At 46.1% G+C, this 16,626-nt stretch overlaps 1 long non-coding RNA gene across 1 annotated transcript; it reads left to right on the top strand.

The window, feature by feature from the left end:
- The first annotated feature begins 12,742 nt into the window (after window positions 1–12,742).
- On the top strand, window positions 12,743–13,571 carry LOC104665306. The gene is made up of 2 exons (XR_748395.1): window positions 12,743–12,839; window positions 13,274–13,571. It is a non-coding gene; the product is annotated as an uncharacterized LOC104665306 (long non-coding RNA).
- The last annotated feature ends 3,055 nt before the right edge of the window (window positions 13,572–16,626 follow it).

The following is a 16,626-nucleotide window of genomic DNA, read 5'->3' as shown; positions in this document are numbered from 1 at the left end:
GACTTTCTCAAGACAAAATACCAACGAGGACCAATTAAAGCAGCTCCAAATAGTGTGGACATGCCGGGGGACTGCAGCAAGAAGGAGACACGGGAGGCAGGCAAGGTGCACCACGGGCTGTGGAGAAGACATGCTTGAGCTGGGTTTGCAGAAAGGAATGCATCTGGGCTGGCCAGAGGCAGGGAAAGGGCATCCAGGTCACAGCTGGGCTGGAGACCAAGGTTCTGCAGGGTGGAGTCAGGATTCTGTAGGGTGGAACAAGCCCTCTTCAGAAATATAGACGGTTTCAGGCAGAAATGTCGAGGCATTTTGCTCTGATGGAGCAAGTATTTTCTTCTAAATAGGGACTTTCTTCTCTTGTGTCAATTTTCTTTTTAATTTTTTCCTTTATTATTGGGCTCTGTTCCTCAGCTCCTTCTGTCGCTCTAGAAGCTTGTTTCCTCCTACCTCTTCCCTCTGGGTGATATACACACTCGAATGTCCCCAGTCAGAGGCAGACACTTTCCAGGTTGATTTTAATTTCTCTAGGAGCCTGAAAGGTTGGAAAGAGCATGGAATCTGAGCCCAGGGCCCTGGGTTAGAGCTGCTGCCAGTTACAAGCTGTGAAACTGTAAGCAAATCATGACATTCCACTGCGGTTGCCTCTGGAATGGAGAGGATGCTACTCCGCTCCTTCAGTTTGTGACGCATGCTATGTGAGGTCATCTAAGGGAAGCCATTAGGGAAACAGTGACAGCACAGGGGTGAGGAGCTCACATAACTCCTTGTCCTACATGGGACTGAGCTTCAGAGGACACTGTGGGGTCGAAGTCAGGGATTCTGTGGGGTGGTCAGGGGCTCTGTGGGTGGAGTCAGGGGCTCTTTGGGGTGGAGTCAGGGCTCTTTGGGGTGGAGTCAGGGCTGTGGGGTGGAGTCAGGGCTGTGGGTGGAGTCAAGGATCTGTTGGGTGGAGTCAGGAGCTCTGTGGGGTGGAGTCAAGGGCTCTGGTGGGGTGGAGTCAGGGGTCTGTGGGATACAGTCAGGGGCTCTGTTGGGTGGAGTCAGGGCTCTGAGTGGAGTCAGAGCTTTGTGGGTGGAGTCAGGGGTTCTGTTGGGTGGAGTCAGGGCTCTGTGAGGTGGAGTCAGGGCTCTGTTGGGTGGAGTCAGGCATTCTGTGGGTGGAGACAGAGCTCTGGTGGTGGAGTCAGGGCTTTGTGGGTGGAGTCAGGGGTTCTGTTGGGTGGAGTCAGGGTTATGTTAAGTGAAGTCAGGGCTCTGTGGGGTGTAGTCAGGGCTCTCTGGGGTGAAGTCACGGCTCTGTGGAGTGGAGTCAGGGCTCTGGGGGTGGAGTCAGAGTTTTGTGGGTGGAGTCTGGGGTTCTGTTGGGTGGAGTCAGGGCTCTGTGAGGTGGAGTCAGGGGCACCGAGCTTCTTATTGGAGGCTCTCTGGAGGGAGTCCGTGGCTCTGGCAGGGGGATGGTTGTGGGGTAGTGGAGCTGCACTGGGGGCTGGTGCCTGCTTGCTGACTGATGAGCATTCTGGGGACTGACGTGGGGAGCAAAGGCCCACCTCTCTCTCTACCTGTTTAAGGCCCACGACATGGCTACAGAGTGAAGAAGGTGCGGAGGCTGACCCCCTGTCCTGAGAGGACAGCAGGGGCCTGGGCATGTCGGCACGGTGCTCCTTGAATCTCAGGACGCAGAGGGATGGTGGATGCTGGGCCCTGGCGGGTGGATGGAGGGAACCGAGACGGGTAGAAATTCCTGGAAAATGAAGACAGCGCTGTTTCAGAGGGGGAATATCCCTGCATCAGAGGAGGCAGCTGCTGACTTTTGCTGAAAGGGAAAGGAACCTGCAGGACAGCGATGGTGGCAGCAGCTGGGCCGCTGAGGGCAGGCGAGTGTGTGCTCCGCGGCCCTAAGCCTGCACCGGCCCGGTCCTTCCCTGGGGGCAACGGGACGTCCCCACAGGGACCTGCGCATGGGGACTGGGGCACGGGACAGGGCTCCGCAGAGAAGACCGGCCTGCGCGGGGCAGCTGGGCCCACCAAGGCTGCCAGACAGCCCAAACCCTTCCCAGGCTGCAGGGAGGCCCCAGCTGGTGTGGCCTCAAACCCGGCATCTGTTTCTTCACTCCTGGGGCTCCCTTTGAACTTGAACCTTGCAAAGCCCAAGTCACAATAAAAAAGCCAAGGAACAGGTGCTGCTGCAGAGGACGGAGGACAGGCCGGCTGGGAGCCTCAGCGGGTGCCGCCTTTGTTTCAGCGCCTTCAGTCTCCCCACTCCCGCATGAAACTGCTCGGGACCCACGTCAGCGCCAAGTTCCAACAAGGAAAATATAGCAGCGCACAATATGTTGTTTTGGCAGAAAGCTATGAATTTTAGTATGGAATGTCTGTCACAGGGCCCATCCAATTAACTTACTTGTCGAGAAATCAGAATAAATAGTTGAGAGGAGGCGACTGCAGCTTTGCTCAGACCTTTATTTCTTATTTGTTTTCGTGGTTAAGCAGGTCTGCAGTCACCAGGATGTATATTTAGGGCAGGGAAGGAGAGAATACGCATCTTCACGGTGGTTCTCCCTTTGGAGGGAAAGAAGGGTATTTTCTATTCATTTTGGAGGAGGGAACTCTGGTGAGCTTCTGTTTTAGAAAAGTGTTATGGAGGCAACCCTGGCAAACTCCCTCGAGTTTTGGACTCAGTGCTGTTGAGTCTGAGACAAGGACTGGGCCCGACCAGAGAAGTTTGTCTTCCTCCTTAGGTTTTCCACAGTGGCTGGTGAGCGTGGCAGTGCCGGGTGAGTGGGTCGGCAGCCCAACCTGACCCCGCATCTGAGCCTGGGCCGAGCTTCCTGACGGGAGGACACTGGGTGCTCTGGGTTAGCAATGGCAGCTGGCACTTGGGGGTGCTGGCATGCCTCCCAGGGTGCCTGCTGTGCCCAGAAACTTTGACATTTGTGTGAACTCCCTGTCAGAAGCCCTGCTGCATAGTCGAGGCCCTTGGGAAAGAGGCACCTCAGATATTCAGCAAGGGGGCTTCTCTGGGAGGGCACCGGCCATGCCGGTGCTCACCCCGTGTGAATTCCCAGGGGCAGGAGCTCATTGCAGCCCCGCGCAGGGTGCTCTTCCTGTTCCACAAATTGCCAATTGTGATGTACAGACATTCAGCAGATAAAACTCTGAAGGAGTCTTCTGGTGGCTCTCTGAATTTAGAGCCTTGCTACAGCAGAGATGAAACCCAAAGCCAGTTTATAACAGCCTACATTCTTGAGTTTTGAAGGAACCTCATGTGAGCCAGTTTTATGTAGCCAGAGGGACAGCCAGGGGAATACATTTCAGCTGCCCAAGCAAAAACTTGGCCCATAGCTCCCCCACACCTTTTTCCAGCCCAGTGCTTCTGAAAACCACCCTCTCTCTAATCCCGAGGGCCCCTGGCCTCCCCTTTGAAGTGTTCACACTCTGGAGGTGGGGTGCGGGGGTTTACATCAATATTTCCCCAATAGTGGGGCAAGAGCCAATCCAAGGCAAAACCATTTTTTGACCTTTGCTCTCACGAGCAAAGTGCCGCCAAGTCATGAGGACCTGGAAGAAGGGAAGGGCACCCTCTCTGTAGCCTGCCATCCACATCCGAGGCTGTCAGTCAGGAGGCAAAGGCATAGTCTTCAAGGGCTGCAGACTAAGTTCGTCTTTGTGCTCTGGTGCTGCTTCCATTTCAAAGGCTTCGCCAGCGAATCCCGTGAGTCATTCCTGGAACCTTCAGGAGTCTCCATGGTGATGGGGTTGAGTGGGCCTGGGGGAAGCCGGCATTCACTCCACTTCCCAACAAGTTCCTCTTTTCTGATTTTTTTTTTTTTTTTCCTTTTTTTCAATAGAGACTAGGGCTGAGGCTTGAGCTTTTTTGTTTTTTTTTTTAAACAAATCACAAAATAAGAACTCCCTAAGCCTTTTTTCCCCCATTTTATTGGAAACCCATTCTAAGTAAATATATCATCTATTGTTCCTTGCCTCTATTGAGACCATATAAAACAACAAAGCACAATAAAAACTGTGCATTTGCTTTCTTTCTTTCTTTCTTTTTTCTTTTCCTGCAAGTGTTTTCAGAAGGGATCTGGTTTTCTTGTTTTCCTCAGTGAAAAGATGAAAAGGCGTTGGGTAAATGATTGTAGTCTGAAGCAGAGATGCCTGCAGCATCAAGCCCAGAGGAAGGCAGGCCTGTCTAGCCTACTACTGCCCCCGTGGAGGTCTACCAAGAGTCTGAAAATGATGCCCAGTCATGGTTGGCAGAATTGTGTATATTCTTATAATCCCCAACGTTCTTCATATGCACAGACCTCTCCTTCATTCTGTAATGCTCCGGAAAAGCATAGTATCTGGGGCTTATTAGGGAACCAGCATTAACGTTGCCATTTCAGCTACAGAAAAATGTAGCTAGATCTACAGGAATCTATGGGATTTTCCACATGGTACTAAATATTAAAATTTGAAATGAATTTAATGTGAATTAATGAACATAAATAATCTTTGGGGGTATAAATCCTCTGTCAAATTTCATAATGGTGTGTGGCCCCAAAGTTCCCACGTCTGAGGGTGAAAATGAGTTTTCAGTAACATTGAAAACTTGAATTCTGCTGACTTCATTATCCCCTCGGGCTGAAGCAGGAGGTGCAGCTTCCTGAAGTTCTGCTCCCAGATTTCTGGGGGTCTCGGGGGCGTCTCGCACGTGCTCCACCCTGGAGAGTGCAGCCGATCTCTGCTGGTGGCTTAGAGTGCCAAAGCCTTGCCCGGGGCTGGGGGGAGGTGGGGAACGGCTTTCTCTGCTGTGTTAGTCCCTGTGTGGGGCTCCACAGCAAGGCTGCTTGGGCCTTCATTGACCAGCCATCCAGTTTTTGCTTCCAGTCTGCTCTGTCCTCCCTCAGCCCCAGCCTTGCCCCCAGGGGACGGCTCCAGAAGCATGCCAGGTAAAAGCCACATCTTTGTATTTGGAATCCTACTTTGCTCTGACAACTGAGGCTTTTCTGACAGGTCAAGCTCACTGAATCTCACTCTGGGTTCTTACGGCATGGTTTCTTAAGCCGTGAAACCTTTTCAAAAGATGATAAAAGCCCCAGCAATTCTCTCAGAAAAGTGAACATATAGGTAACATTTCACAGACAAACTCAGGCGTTTCTGGGTCTTCGGGAGAGAATCTTTCCTCACGGGAATTTTCTCTCGAGAACTTTCTCAGCCCCTGCGGTGGATGTCAGTCCAGCCTGGCTCACTACCGAGGCCGGTACACTTATTCATGGCAGAAGCCCCACCGTGGGTGTGTCCCAGGCCACGCTGAGGCTGCCACAACACACACAGTGGTTTTCAAAGCCCATATTCCACATGTGCTGTCAACAAATAAGTGTGCAAAAAATATGACTTTCTACTCAAGCCTGTTCTTCAAGATCTCTCAAAAACTCTGCTTGGAAACACAGAATATCAAGGCCTGATTTCAAATCCCAGCGAGCCCAGGAGTCCAGTACCTGGAGCTGGAGGATCCAGAACGGATGGCCTTGGAAAAGATATGTGTGGGAGTCCTCCTCTAACATGGATTTTCAAAAATTCACACAATTAAATTTTTCTGCCTATTGTTTTGCTGGTAGTGAAGTAGCTTTTGCTCTGTTGCCTAGGCTGGAGTGCAGCAGTGCCATCACAGGTCACTGCAGACTCGAACTCCTGGGCTCGAGTGATCCTTCCACCTCAGCCTCCTGAGTACCTGAGACTATGGACTCATGCCACCGTACCAGGCTAATTTTTTTGTTTTTATTTTTTTTAGAGGGAAGGTCTTGCTATGTTGCCCAGGCCGGTCTTGAACTCCTGGATTCAAGCCATCACCCTGCCTTGGCCTCCCAAGGTGCTGGGATTACAGTTATGAGTTTCAGATATAAGCAACTTACCTCTGACTTGTCCCCATCTGCATATTGTCCTTCAGCTCCTAGATATCGGGATGCTGTTTGTATTTGTTTCCCAGGACTGCTGTAACAAATTACCTCCAACTTGGTGACTTAAAACAGCCAAAATTTATTCTCCCATAGTTCTGGAGGCCAGATATTTGAAATAAATATGTCTGCTGGGCTGTGTTCCTCTGAAGGTTCTAGCGGGGACCTTTCCTGTCCTGGTCCAAATTCTGGTGGCTCCAGTTATTTGGTGGCTGCGGCTGCATCACCCAGCCTCTGCCTCCATCTTCTCACAGCCTTCTCCTCCTCCTGTGTGGGACTCTTCCATTTGTCTCATAGAATGTTTGTCACTGGATTTAGGGTTCACCCGGCTAATCTGGGATGATTTCATCTAAAAATCCTTAGCTTACTTGTATCCACAAAGACTTTTTTCCAAAGAAGGTTACATTCACAGGTTCCAGGGATTAGGATGCGGGTACATTTTTCAGGGGCCACTGTTTAACCCACCACAGTATTGCTCATTTATATCTCTGCATCTAACAGTGCCTGGCATGCTGAGTTTAACAGTCACTAATGTATTTGTTTTTGATGGTTTAGATTTAAACTTGGACCCAGGCACTCTATCTGCTTGCTCCATTCCCAGATCTCAATAAAGGGTGGTATGTGTTTGGAATACAATCAATGTCTTTGATACTCCTTGACTATGAAATAAGCCACTAGGCTAATTAGGATAAATAATTTCTTGCTTTCCTTAGGGAGTTCTGTTAGAGTATTTTATGCTATGGTTTCCACTTATCACATGCTAAGTATGCAGGAATCACATAAGCATAAGGCAAATATGTTTTAAGGTCTTTTTTCTCCCCAGAATGGGGTCTTTTCAGACCCTTAATGTCTGATTATAAATCGGATTTTATTTATGAGATAACCTTTCACGTATGTATTTCATAATATTTATGAGGATACAAAGACAAGTATTTATAGGAGTACAACTATATATGTAGACGATTTTATTTCCATCATGTGGCATTTCAGTGCCACCTGATACTGACTTCCAAGTGTCCATTTAGACGATATGCATACAAAGGAAGTGACATGCTTCTTCTTCCTTTAAAAATATAGCTGACGTGATGCCCCTAATAGAGAGTAAATGAATATAATCAAGTTTTCCCTGCTTTGGAGTACAAATTTTAAGCTTTTATATTAAAACCTATTTATGTCTAGTGTTCCATTATTGGAACACTAAGCATGTGGGAGTTATTTATATCCTACTGCTCGAAGTTATCACCAGGGTCTGATTTTTCACACTCAAAAAATTGCAACCTCAGGCATAAATGGGTTAAAATGTACTATGACATATCTCCGACTTCACCCTGGAATGGTTTTATCTGACAGGGTTAAAAGTGGCAATGAGAATAAGTCTGATTTTGCCAGCAGGAAATTTTAAAAACAACCTCTCCCTGTGTATGTAACTCACATGGTATGTACCTTACAATTCATGCAGCTGGTCATATTTTATTTATGAAATATTTGGAATCTGGAATCCAAAATCAGGGAAGGTGCAGATTCTTTGTTCCCTATTCATAGTGGAAATTAGTTCAAGTTGCTTTATTTTTAGCGTTGCCATTCCACATTATTTTAAAGATAAGACTTTTGGGGTGACACTTTATAATTATTTTTATCAATGTTTATTCATTTTTCCAATAATCACGAAACAGATAAATCAGAAGAAAGCCAGAGAAAAAGTGAATTTCCTGTCTGCAGTGCTCAAAGCATACCACACACATTAGGAAATGACAGAAATGCACAAGCTAGACATCCAGCCAATCAAAACACATTGCCCAAAACAGTCAAGTTTAAATGGGAGCATGCATTCCAAGTCTTGAAGTTTAAGACACATTAATGTTAAGCCTTTCAACTTCACGTAGTAATACAATCCAGCAACAACACAGCATCAATCAAGAAAATCAGACTTCACTAAAAGAAAGAACTTGTGCTTCCCCCAAGGGAGCCCTGTAGACAGATTGCACCTCAAAGTTGAAAGGACAGTTAAAACTGCCTCCTCCTTGTTGCTTTCTCTGTTCTGGGACCACTTTGCAGTTTTCCTTCTTTCCTGAATATGTTTTATCTCAGATACAAATAGGTTGGCTCTTCTGCAAAAGACTAGCCAACTAGTCTACCACAGAGTTAATTAAGTCTCATTGTTTCAAATAAATTTGTGTTTTATTTTTAAACTCATTGACAGTTCTATGTGTTTTTAATTAACTTCTTTGACTTCAGTTGTTTGAAATCCAAAAATGGGCTTGGATAAAAATTAGCTTTATCAGTTTATGTCAGTGTGTGTTTAACCAGGTTTTATCTTTACTATACATTAAGGCTGGCTTTTCCTGCGTATCTCTGTGGCAGACACTGGTTGGGTTACCTTGTGCAAAATGGCTCACACCAAATAGGATTGGGGGAAAGAACTGACACTTCCAAAACCAACTATGGTTGCAATTGTATACAAGTGTCAAAGAGCCCACATTCTTTATACAGCTTAGCTAGGCATTGAGCTGTAGGCTTTTAAAATATGACTTCTTTGTGGGGTTGTTTGGTTTTTCGTTTGTTGGTTTTGAGACAGGTTCTCACTCTGTTGCCTGGGCTGGAGTACAGTGGCACTATCATGGCTCACTCTAGCCTCGACCCCTTGGGCTCAAGTAATTCTACCACTTCAGCCTCCTGGATAGCTAAGACTACAGTTGTGTGCCACCACACCCAGCTAATTTTGTTTTGTTTTTTTTTGTTTTGTTTTTGTAGAGATAGGGTTTTGCCACGTCGCCCAGACTGTTCTGGAATTCCTGGGCTCAAGTGCTCCTCCTGCCTTGGCCTTCCAAAGTGTTGGAATTACAGGCGTCAGCCACCATGCCCGGCCATGATATGACTTCTTAAGCACCTTTATTACACCTAAGTGATAAGCCCTGTCTTTCAATTTGCCAGATGCAGGATGGCCATATAATTTATTGTCCATGCAAGGATCTTTTTGAGAATGGTTAGGGTTGCTAACCAAATGGGTTGCCAGGACATCTGGTGTAAACCTGGACATCCATATATGTGGGACTCTTCTGCCCCATGTGCCACTACCAAGTGTTTCTGAAGGCCACGTGTATGTTGAAAATATCACTAAATTTCACCTGTTAATTGTTGTGATGAATCTATGCATTTTTTCTCATCCTGGAATCATCCATGACTTCCTACTTGATCCATCAGATATCAGTATCTCACTATTTCTGGACCCCAGGACACTTTTCTACCACGAAGTTCTTTTTCTGCTTACAGTGCTACTGTCTGTGTTTCCCATCTCTGTTTGTGGAGATCCCAGTAATTCTTTGGGACTTAACTCAGCAGGGTCTCTTCCATCACCGTAGCTTCCACAGGGCTGTACTTGTACCCTCCTTAGGGCACTCACCTCTTTCTGTTTTGTTATATTTTTATGTGTTGTATTATTTTCATTACTGAACTGAGAGAAGGAACCAACCACAAAGTTGCACCTCTACATTACTCATTGAATGGGAGCCCCTTGTTTTAGCTACTTCTTATGTGTTTGGTGAATTGTTTTTAAAAGTGTGGTAGGAAATAAACATCCAAGAAGGTAGAAAGCCTTGTTGTATTTGGCAAGGAACAGGCCGATGCTACTGCTGGATTTGAATGCCAGCTGCTCCAACTAAGAGCTGTGTAATCTTGTGCAAGTTACTTAACCTCTTGGCGGCCTGTAAAATGGGGATAATAATAGTACCGACCTCCTAAGATACTGAGTATTTAATGTTGCCAGGCACTATCTTCACAGAACAGTGCTTGGCAAACGGTGCCTGGCAACATTAAATACTCAATATCTCAGCTATTTTTATTGTTCAGACTTCATTTCCCTATTTTTCGAGGTTTTATTCCCATTTTTGAATTGTATTGCAAATAAAAGAAAACCAAGAGCTATTGGCATGTGTAATGGAGGGAGGCCTAATGGCCACCTACGTCAGGCACACCAGCAATATCCACTGAGAACTAATGCCTTGGTGACCCGAAGGACACTTGTTGGGACAGAAGAAAAAGTCCTCTTGACTTGAAGAACCAACCAGGCCAACCCCTGATCTCTGATCTCTCTGAGATCAGACAGTTGAGGTGCTGGTTCTCTGCACATCTGCAGAATAGGGACCATAATAATACCTATCTCATGGGGTTACAGTAAAGATGAAATGAGATCATCTGTGTAAAGCACTGAGCATAGTTTCAAGTACCTGCTCTACATTTGCTGTTGTTCACAGCATCTGTCCTGGAACATGAGCTGATTGTTGAGAGAGGTGTGGTGGGTGTTCAGGGAAAGGTATCCTCATATTTCCTCTAGCCATCAGGAACCTCATGGGCAGCTCCACCAGGAGAAGCTCGGCAAGAAAGTGAGAACGCAAGCTTCTCATTTTTTTATTAGAAATGGTGATGAGGAGAGCACCTTCCCCTCCCTGCGAGCATCCGGTGCAGGAAGGCCAACATCTCTACAGCTGCAAGAATGATTGGGTAGATGCTGAGGCAAGAGTGAGGATTAGCAACAGAAGTGGCAAATTAAGGCCACTGACTGGCAGGCTGGGAAGAGCCAAGAAATCTGTGTTAATCACCAAGGACAGAACATGAGCTCTTTGAGACCCTGCAGGGAGAAAAGAGGCTGAAAGTATCCACAGTTCTTCTGGAAGGGGGCTCAGAACCAGTGAGTTTTCATTAGCATGGCTATTGCATCCTATAACCCTGGAGTGACTCACCCAGACTACGGTGGCCTAAAGAACTCAGTTACACACAGCACAGAGCCACTGTCTCAGGGAGAGAAGTTTATTTGCTTCCTGGTGCCTCTGTACCTAACTGTTACTGTTCTTTTCCCAGGGTCCCCAAAGAAGAGAATTCCACCAACTTTTCTTGGCACTCTCTGCCAATAATTAGCAATTTTTTCTTTATGTTTGTCCTTATTAATGCCTATTCCTGTTCAGTTGTGCTCATGGCAAGATAGCCAGCGTGGTTTGCCCTCTCCCAAGCAAGTACATCTCAGAGTCCAAATGGCACAGTTGCCTTCAGTTAATTTTCACTTAGATCTTAACCTTCTCAGTTTATTTCCACTTGAACTCTGGATATTAAAGTAGAAATAATGCTTTGTGACCTTTAAGCAGGACACCAGCTGCTTCTCCACCCTTTCCCCTGTGGTTTAGTGACCCACACAGTCCAATTCTGCAATAGCCTTGTTTCTGGAGTTCTAACCTCCTTCCCAGCAGGGAATGACTAACGCTCAGAGCCACACATCACACCAAGGTTTACCAGGCAGAGCAAATAAATGGTCATCTGAGACATGCTTTCAGACAGAGATCTCTGTTCTTGGCATGAAGGTTAAGGTTAGTGAAAAAAAGTCCCACCTCTGCCCCTTTCTGTTCAATTCCGCCCCTTTATCTTCCCAAGGACATGATGAGAAAGATTTTTAAAGTGATCACAGTAGTTTATCTTCATGACAAAGGCAGAGTTCCATGAGTCCTGTGACTCAGTGACACTCCGAGGGACCCATGACTGTGGGGTGGGCTTGGAACAAACTCACTGTTGGCAGAAACTGTCCACTGCCCCTATTTTTTGCCCTGGCAAAAATAGATTTCAAAGGCAACTTAGGAAGGGGCTGCGGTGGGGGAAGAGGTTGTGGTAAGAGAACGTTCTCTCACATTCTCCAAATCTTCCAAACCAAGCTTTGCTCCATGGGACCACTTCGCCCAGAAGTCTGGGCAGGAGCTCAGGCTCTGACATCGTCACAGCTCCCAGCTTGATGGCTGGGAGGAGGCGGGGAGCTGGGTTTCCAGCCAGGAACTAAGGGAACGCTACGCTTCTAGAGTCCGTTGTACTTACTGGGATGGTGTTCATGGCTTCTGCCCACTGAGCCTGCCAAAACTCATTTTGTCACAGCCAAGCCCAATCACTCCCCATTCCCTGCTCCAAAAAAGAAACCTCGCTGCAGCTTCATAGACACTTGGTCAATCTGCAATAATAAAAAATAGAGGCAGTGGGGTATGGGGAGAGGGAAAGAAAAGAGGCTGGGGGCTGGTGATGGGAGAAGCTGAGTTTGGAGTTGCAGAGTGGGAAACTACAGGATGCTGGGAATACACAGGGGAGGATGCCTCCTTAAAGCAGGCTTCGGACTGTGTATATGGATCCCCTTTGGGTTTTGGGATAATTAGGGAAAGATCAGAGATATCTTGAAATTCCTTTTGTTTGCAGGACTGCATGTTTGGCTGCTCTATGGGGGTCCAGGCTGTGTAAAGGTCACACGTGTAAGTGGCTTATGGGCTCATTCATCTCCACAGGGCAAGTTGGAGAAGTTTTTCTTGACTCACTGGAAACAGAAGTAAAAGGCTGAGGAAGGCATTGTGGGGCGGGTGTATTGCACAGGCAATGGTGAAAAGTGGAGGTGATGTGGTAGGGAGGAAGGCATCCGTGTTTGCTATTGACTTCCTATTTCTTCCGCCAGGGAGCCTGGCATCCAGGTCGCCTGTTGCCCGGCAGTAGAGCAGTCACTTCATGTCACTGTGTCTCACAGTTGTCTCTGCTGTTGGCAGCTGGATGTGGGAGGGAACAGTGAAGAGACTACTAAAGTTTAATGTCCTTTTTGTGACCAACTTTTGTTGCTGGCACCTTCCTCTTGGAAAAAGACACTGATTTATGACCGAACAATCTCTACACACAGAAATCAAATCGTTCTTTCTGTCTCTTAGCTTATTTTTGTTTAGAGGAGCGGATGGCTTCCATAGGCTGTTCAGAAAATGGCTGGGACAAATCGGAGTAAAAAAACTTAAAGTTTTTATAGTTTGAAATTCTTGCTTCAGGCCATATGGAGTGGATATTCCTTCCAGAAGGAAATTACAGACCACTCTCTGTTTCTACTCAACTGCTTTTCAATCCGTAAGTGGACTCTTTGAAGCAGCCTTTTATTTACCTCAGATTCTGACATGAATAATTGTTTAATTGCCTTTCAGCCTACACAAGATAAGGAACCATGTCTCAAAAGTTGTGTAATTCTCTTAACTAAACAATAGCCAAACCATCCGGAGTAGTTTTCAAAGAAAGAAAAGAATTCCTCACACATGTTAAGCATTTTATTCTTTTCAAAGTGCATTGCTCTGTATTATTTCACTAAATTGGATAATATCTACGAAAGCACTGTGTAAATTACATCACATAACAAAAAAGTAAAATGTTATAACAATGATTGATTTGATTTTCCATGTGGGAAACTGAGGCTTCATGGGGTAAGTTACAATCCCAAATCACAGCAGTTAAACGGAGCCCAGATGGAGGTCTGTCTTCTACTTCCAGATGTGTCATCTCCTCTGCAGAGGATGCTTCACCTCCTGGGGCCTTCCCAGTGGAGTCCCAGGATCACCGGCAAAAGGTTTCCCCAAGGGTGGGGCCGGAAGCAGGGCTGTAGGTATGTGTCCTGAACCTCCCACGGACCCTGCTGGCTCCCTTCAAAGGCTTCCGGCATAGCGACTTGCCTTTCCATCGTGTTCAGTCGTCACCAATCAGCCGTCTGCAGACTCTTCTCCCTCATGTTGTGGCAGAGGAGTTGTACATTCTCTAGATTTTAAAAATATATAGGTTACTTGTTCTTTAAAAAAAAAGTCTCTGAAATAAGCTCCCAATGCATTTGCATATTTTTAAAATGTGTTAGCAAATTCTCATAATAGGATTTGCGTTTGTTAAAAGAGGACCTGGGGCAGAAATCACAGAGGGATGAAGCACCTGCCACTCCCCCATCCCTCAGTGGGTGCAGCCCACCCAGGGAGGCAGCAGGATACAAGGTCGAGGAGTACTCCCAATACCCCAAAACCCCATGCAAAGTGCAGAGCAGCCTGACAGTAGGGGCAGGATACCGGAGGGAAGGGCTCAGGAGGGTTTCAAATGCATCAAAGGACACAATCAACACAGTGAAGAGGCAACCCTAGGAGAATCAAAGAAAATATTTGCAAATCATGTATCTGATAAGGGATTGGTATCCAGAATATATAAAGAACTCCTGGCCAAGCACAGTGGCTCATGCTTGTAATTCCAACACTCTGGGAGGCAGAGATGGGAGGATTGCTTGAAGCAAGGAGTTCAAGACCAGCCTGGGAAACAAAGTAGGACTCCATCTCTACAAAAAGAAAAAAAAATTAGCTGGATGTGGTAGTGCACACCTATAGTCCCAGTTACTTGGGAGGCTGAGGCAGGAGGATCGCTTGAGAACAGGAGTTGGGAGGCTGTGGTGAGCTCTGATCTCACCACTGCACTCCAGCTGAGCTGATACAGTGAGATGCCCTCTCTTTAAAAAAAGAAAAAAAAAAACTAAACATTTAGAAATAAGAACTCCTGTAACTCAACAACAAAATCAGTCCAAATAAAAAATGGGCAAAGGACTTGAATAGCCATTTATCCAAAGATGATATGTATACAAATGGTCAATAAGCATATGAAAAGATGCTCAGCATCACTAATCAATCATTAGGAAAATGCAAATCAGAACCACAATGAGATACTACTTCACACTCATTAGGAAGGCTACTAATGAAAAAAAAGTATTAGAAAATAATGGCCAGGTGTGGTGGCTCACGCCTGTAATCCCACCACTTTGGGAGGCCAAGGCAGGTGGATTATGAGGTCAGGAGATCGAGACCATCCTGGCTAATACAGTGAAACCCTGTCTCTACTAAAAATACAAAAAATTAGCTGGGCGTGGTGGCAGGCACCTGTAGTCCCAGCTACTCAGGAGGCTGAGGCAGGAGAATGGTGTGAACTCAGGAGGTGGAGCTTGCAGTGAGCCCAGATCGTGCCACTGCACTCCAGCCTGGGCAACAGAATGAGATTCTGCCTCAAAAAAAGAAAAAAAAAAAAAGAAAAGAAAAGAAAAGAAAATAACAAGTGTTGGATATTGAGAAACTGGAAGCCGGATGCATTGGGAATGGGCAAGAACGTAAAATGGTGCAACCACTTTGGAAAACAATATGGTGGTGCCTCAACAAATTAAACATAGAATTACCATATGTTTCAGCAATTCTGAAGCAATGTTGCTCTCTGGGGTAAATATCTGAGGTTCGCCATCTTATGCCAGGGAAATTGAGTATGCAGACACACAGGAAGTGGGTCTAGGAGCAGAGTTTTAATAGGCAAAACAAAGAGAAAGGAAAACAGCTCTCTCTTTTGCAAAAGAGAGGGGCTCCTGAGTGGGAGTTCTGGCCAGTTACAGAGTGCACAGGGTTTTACAGAAAGGCTTGAGGAGGCAGTGTCTGATTTACATAGGGCCCAAAGATTGGTTGGACCAGGTGTGATGTGTACATAGCTTGAGGGAAGCTGGCTGCCCCACTTTAATCTTATTATGCAAATGGGCTATTTGCCTGACTAGCTCCATGTTATCTGCCCCCTACTGCACATGTGGTTGGCGAGGAAAAGGGAAGATAAAGCTGCCATTTTGAACATGCCTATTTCCCAGGTAGCCCCCTTCCTATTGGCACAACTGCCAGCACTTAGAAGAGGAACCCATGCCCCTCCTCACCTCTGCAGTGTGTGAAGATCCCTCAAAGGCCCTTTCCCAGTGGGTACATGGCCTGGGAAGGATGAAGGATGAGGTGTCCACCTCCTCCTCCAGGGTCATCTATCTGAGAGTTCATCTCTCCTGTCCCATCCAGATGGCAGAGAGGACAGGCTGTGCCCATCAGGGACCATAAAGGAAACTCTCCTGATTCACTTGGCTCCTCCAGAGGGTAAGAGAAGAAATACCCTGTGTATACAGAATTAATACAGAGGGTGCTATATGATAGAAGTTTGACCTCATCCCTTTTTCCATTGGTTTTTAAGCTTTTTTTAAAGCCAAAACAAGTGGTTCCAAATCGGCACACACACACACACGTTTTATACTCAATAGTTATTAAGGCCAACTATAAATTTTGCTACTGTCTTTGCTTCTTGCTGGACTACACTTTCCAGCAATTCTTCAGGATAATGGATGGTTGGGACATTTTCTCAGGTCTTATATGTCCAAGAACATCTAATTTTACCCCTCACACTTGAATGATAATTTGATTGGGAAGAGAATTCTGTAACAAGGCCACTTTTCCTCAGCATTTCAGAAAGTGACTACTCCACTGTCTTCTGCTGGGTGCTGCTAGTGAAGTGTGATGTTAGACTGATTCACATGCCATGGTGTGTGACCTGCTTTTTCTCTCTCAAAGATTTTAGCTTTTCTTTATCCTTGATATTCTGACATCTTACTCTAATCTACAGGGGGTTATTTGTTTCATTTTTTAAAAATGTATCTTGCTTTTTCCTCCAGGGAACTTTCAATTTGAGGACCTCAGTTTTACGAAATTCTTCTCTGTAATTTCTTCGTTAGTTCTGCTCCCTCTTCTCAATTTTTTTTTTCCTACTGGAATCCTTAAAAGAGGGCTTTTTAACCTCCTGTGTCTAGAGTCCATATTTCTTACTTTTCCTTCTTCCATTCCATTTCTTTATCCCTGCATCCTGCTTTCTGGGAGATTCCCTCTTGCATTTGGACTCATTTGGATATTTGGCCATCCTGCTTAGGTGTCTTTATTATTTATTTCTTTATTTATTTGAGACAGAGTCTCACTCTTGTCACCCAGGCTGGAGTGCAGTGGCGCAATCTCAGCTCACTGCAACCTCCACCTCCCGAGTTCAAGGGATTCTCCTGCCTCAG

The sequence above is a fragment of the Rhinopithecus roxellana genome, chromosome 18, assembly GCF_007565055.1.
Source record: "Rhinopithecus roxellana isolate Shanxi Qingling chromosome 18, ASM756505v1, whole genome shotgun sequence".
Taxonomy (NCBI): domain Eukaryota; kingdom Metazoa; phylum Chordata; class Mammalia; order Primates; family Cercopithecidae; genus Rhinopithecus; species Rhinopithecus roxellana.
This window is presented reverse-complemented; position numbering and strand designations above follow the sequence as displayed.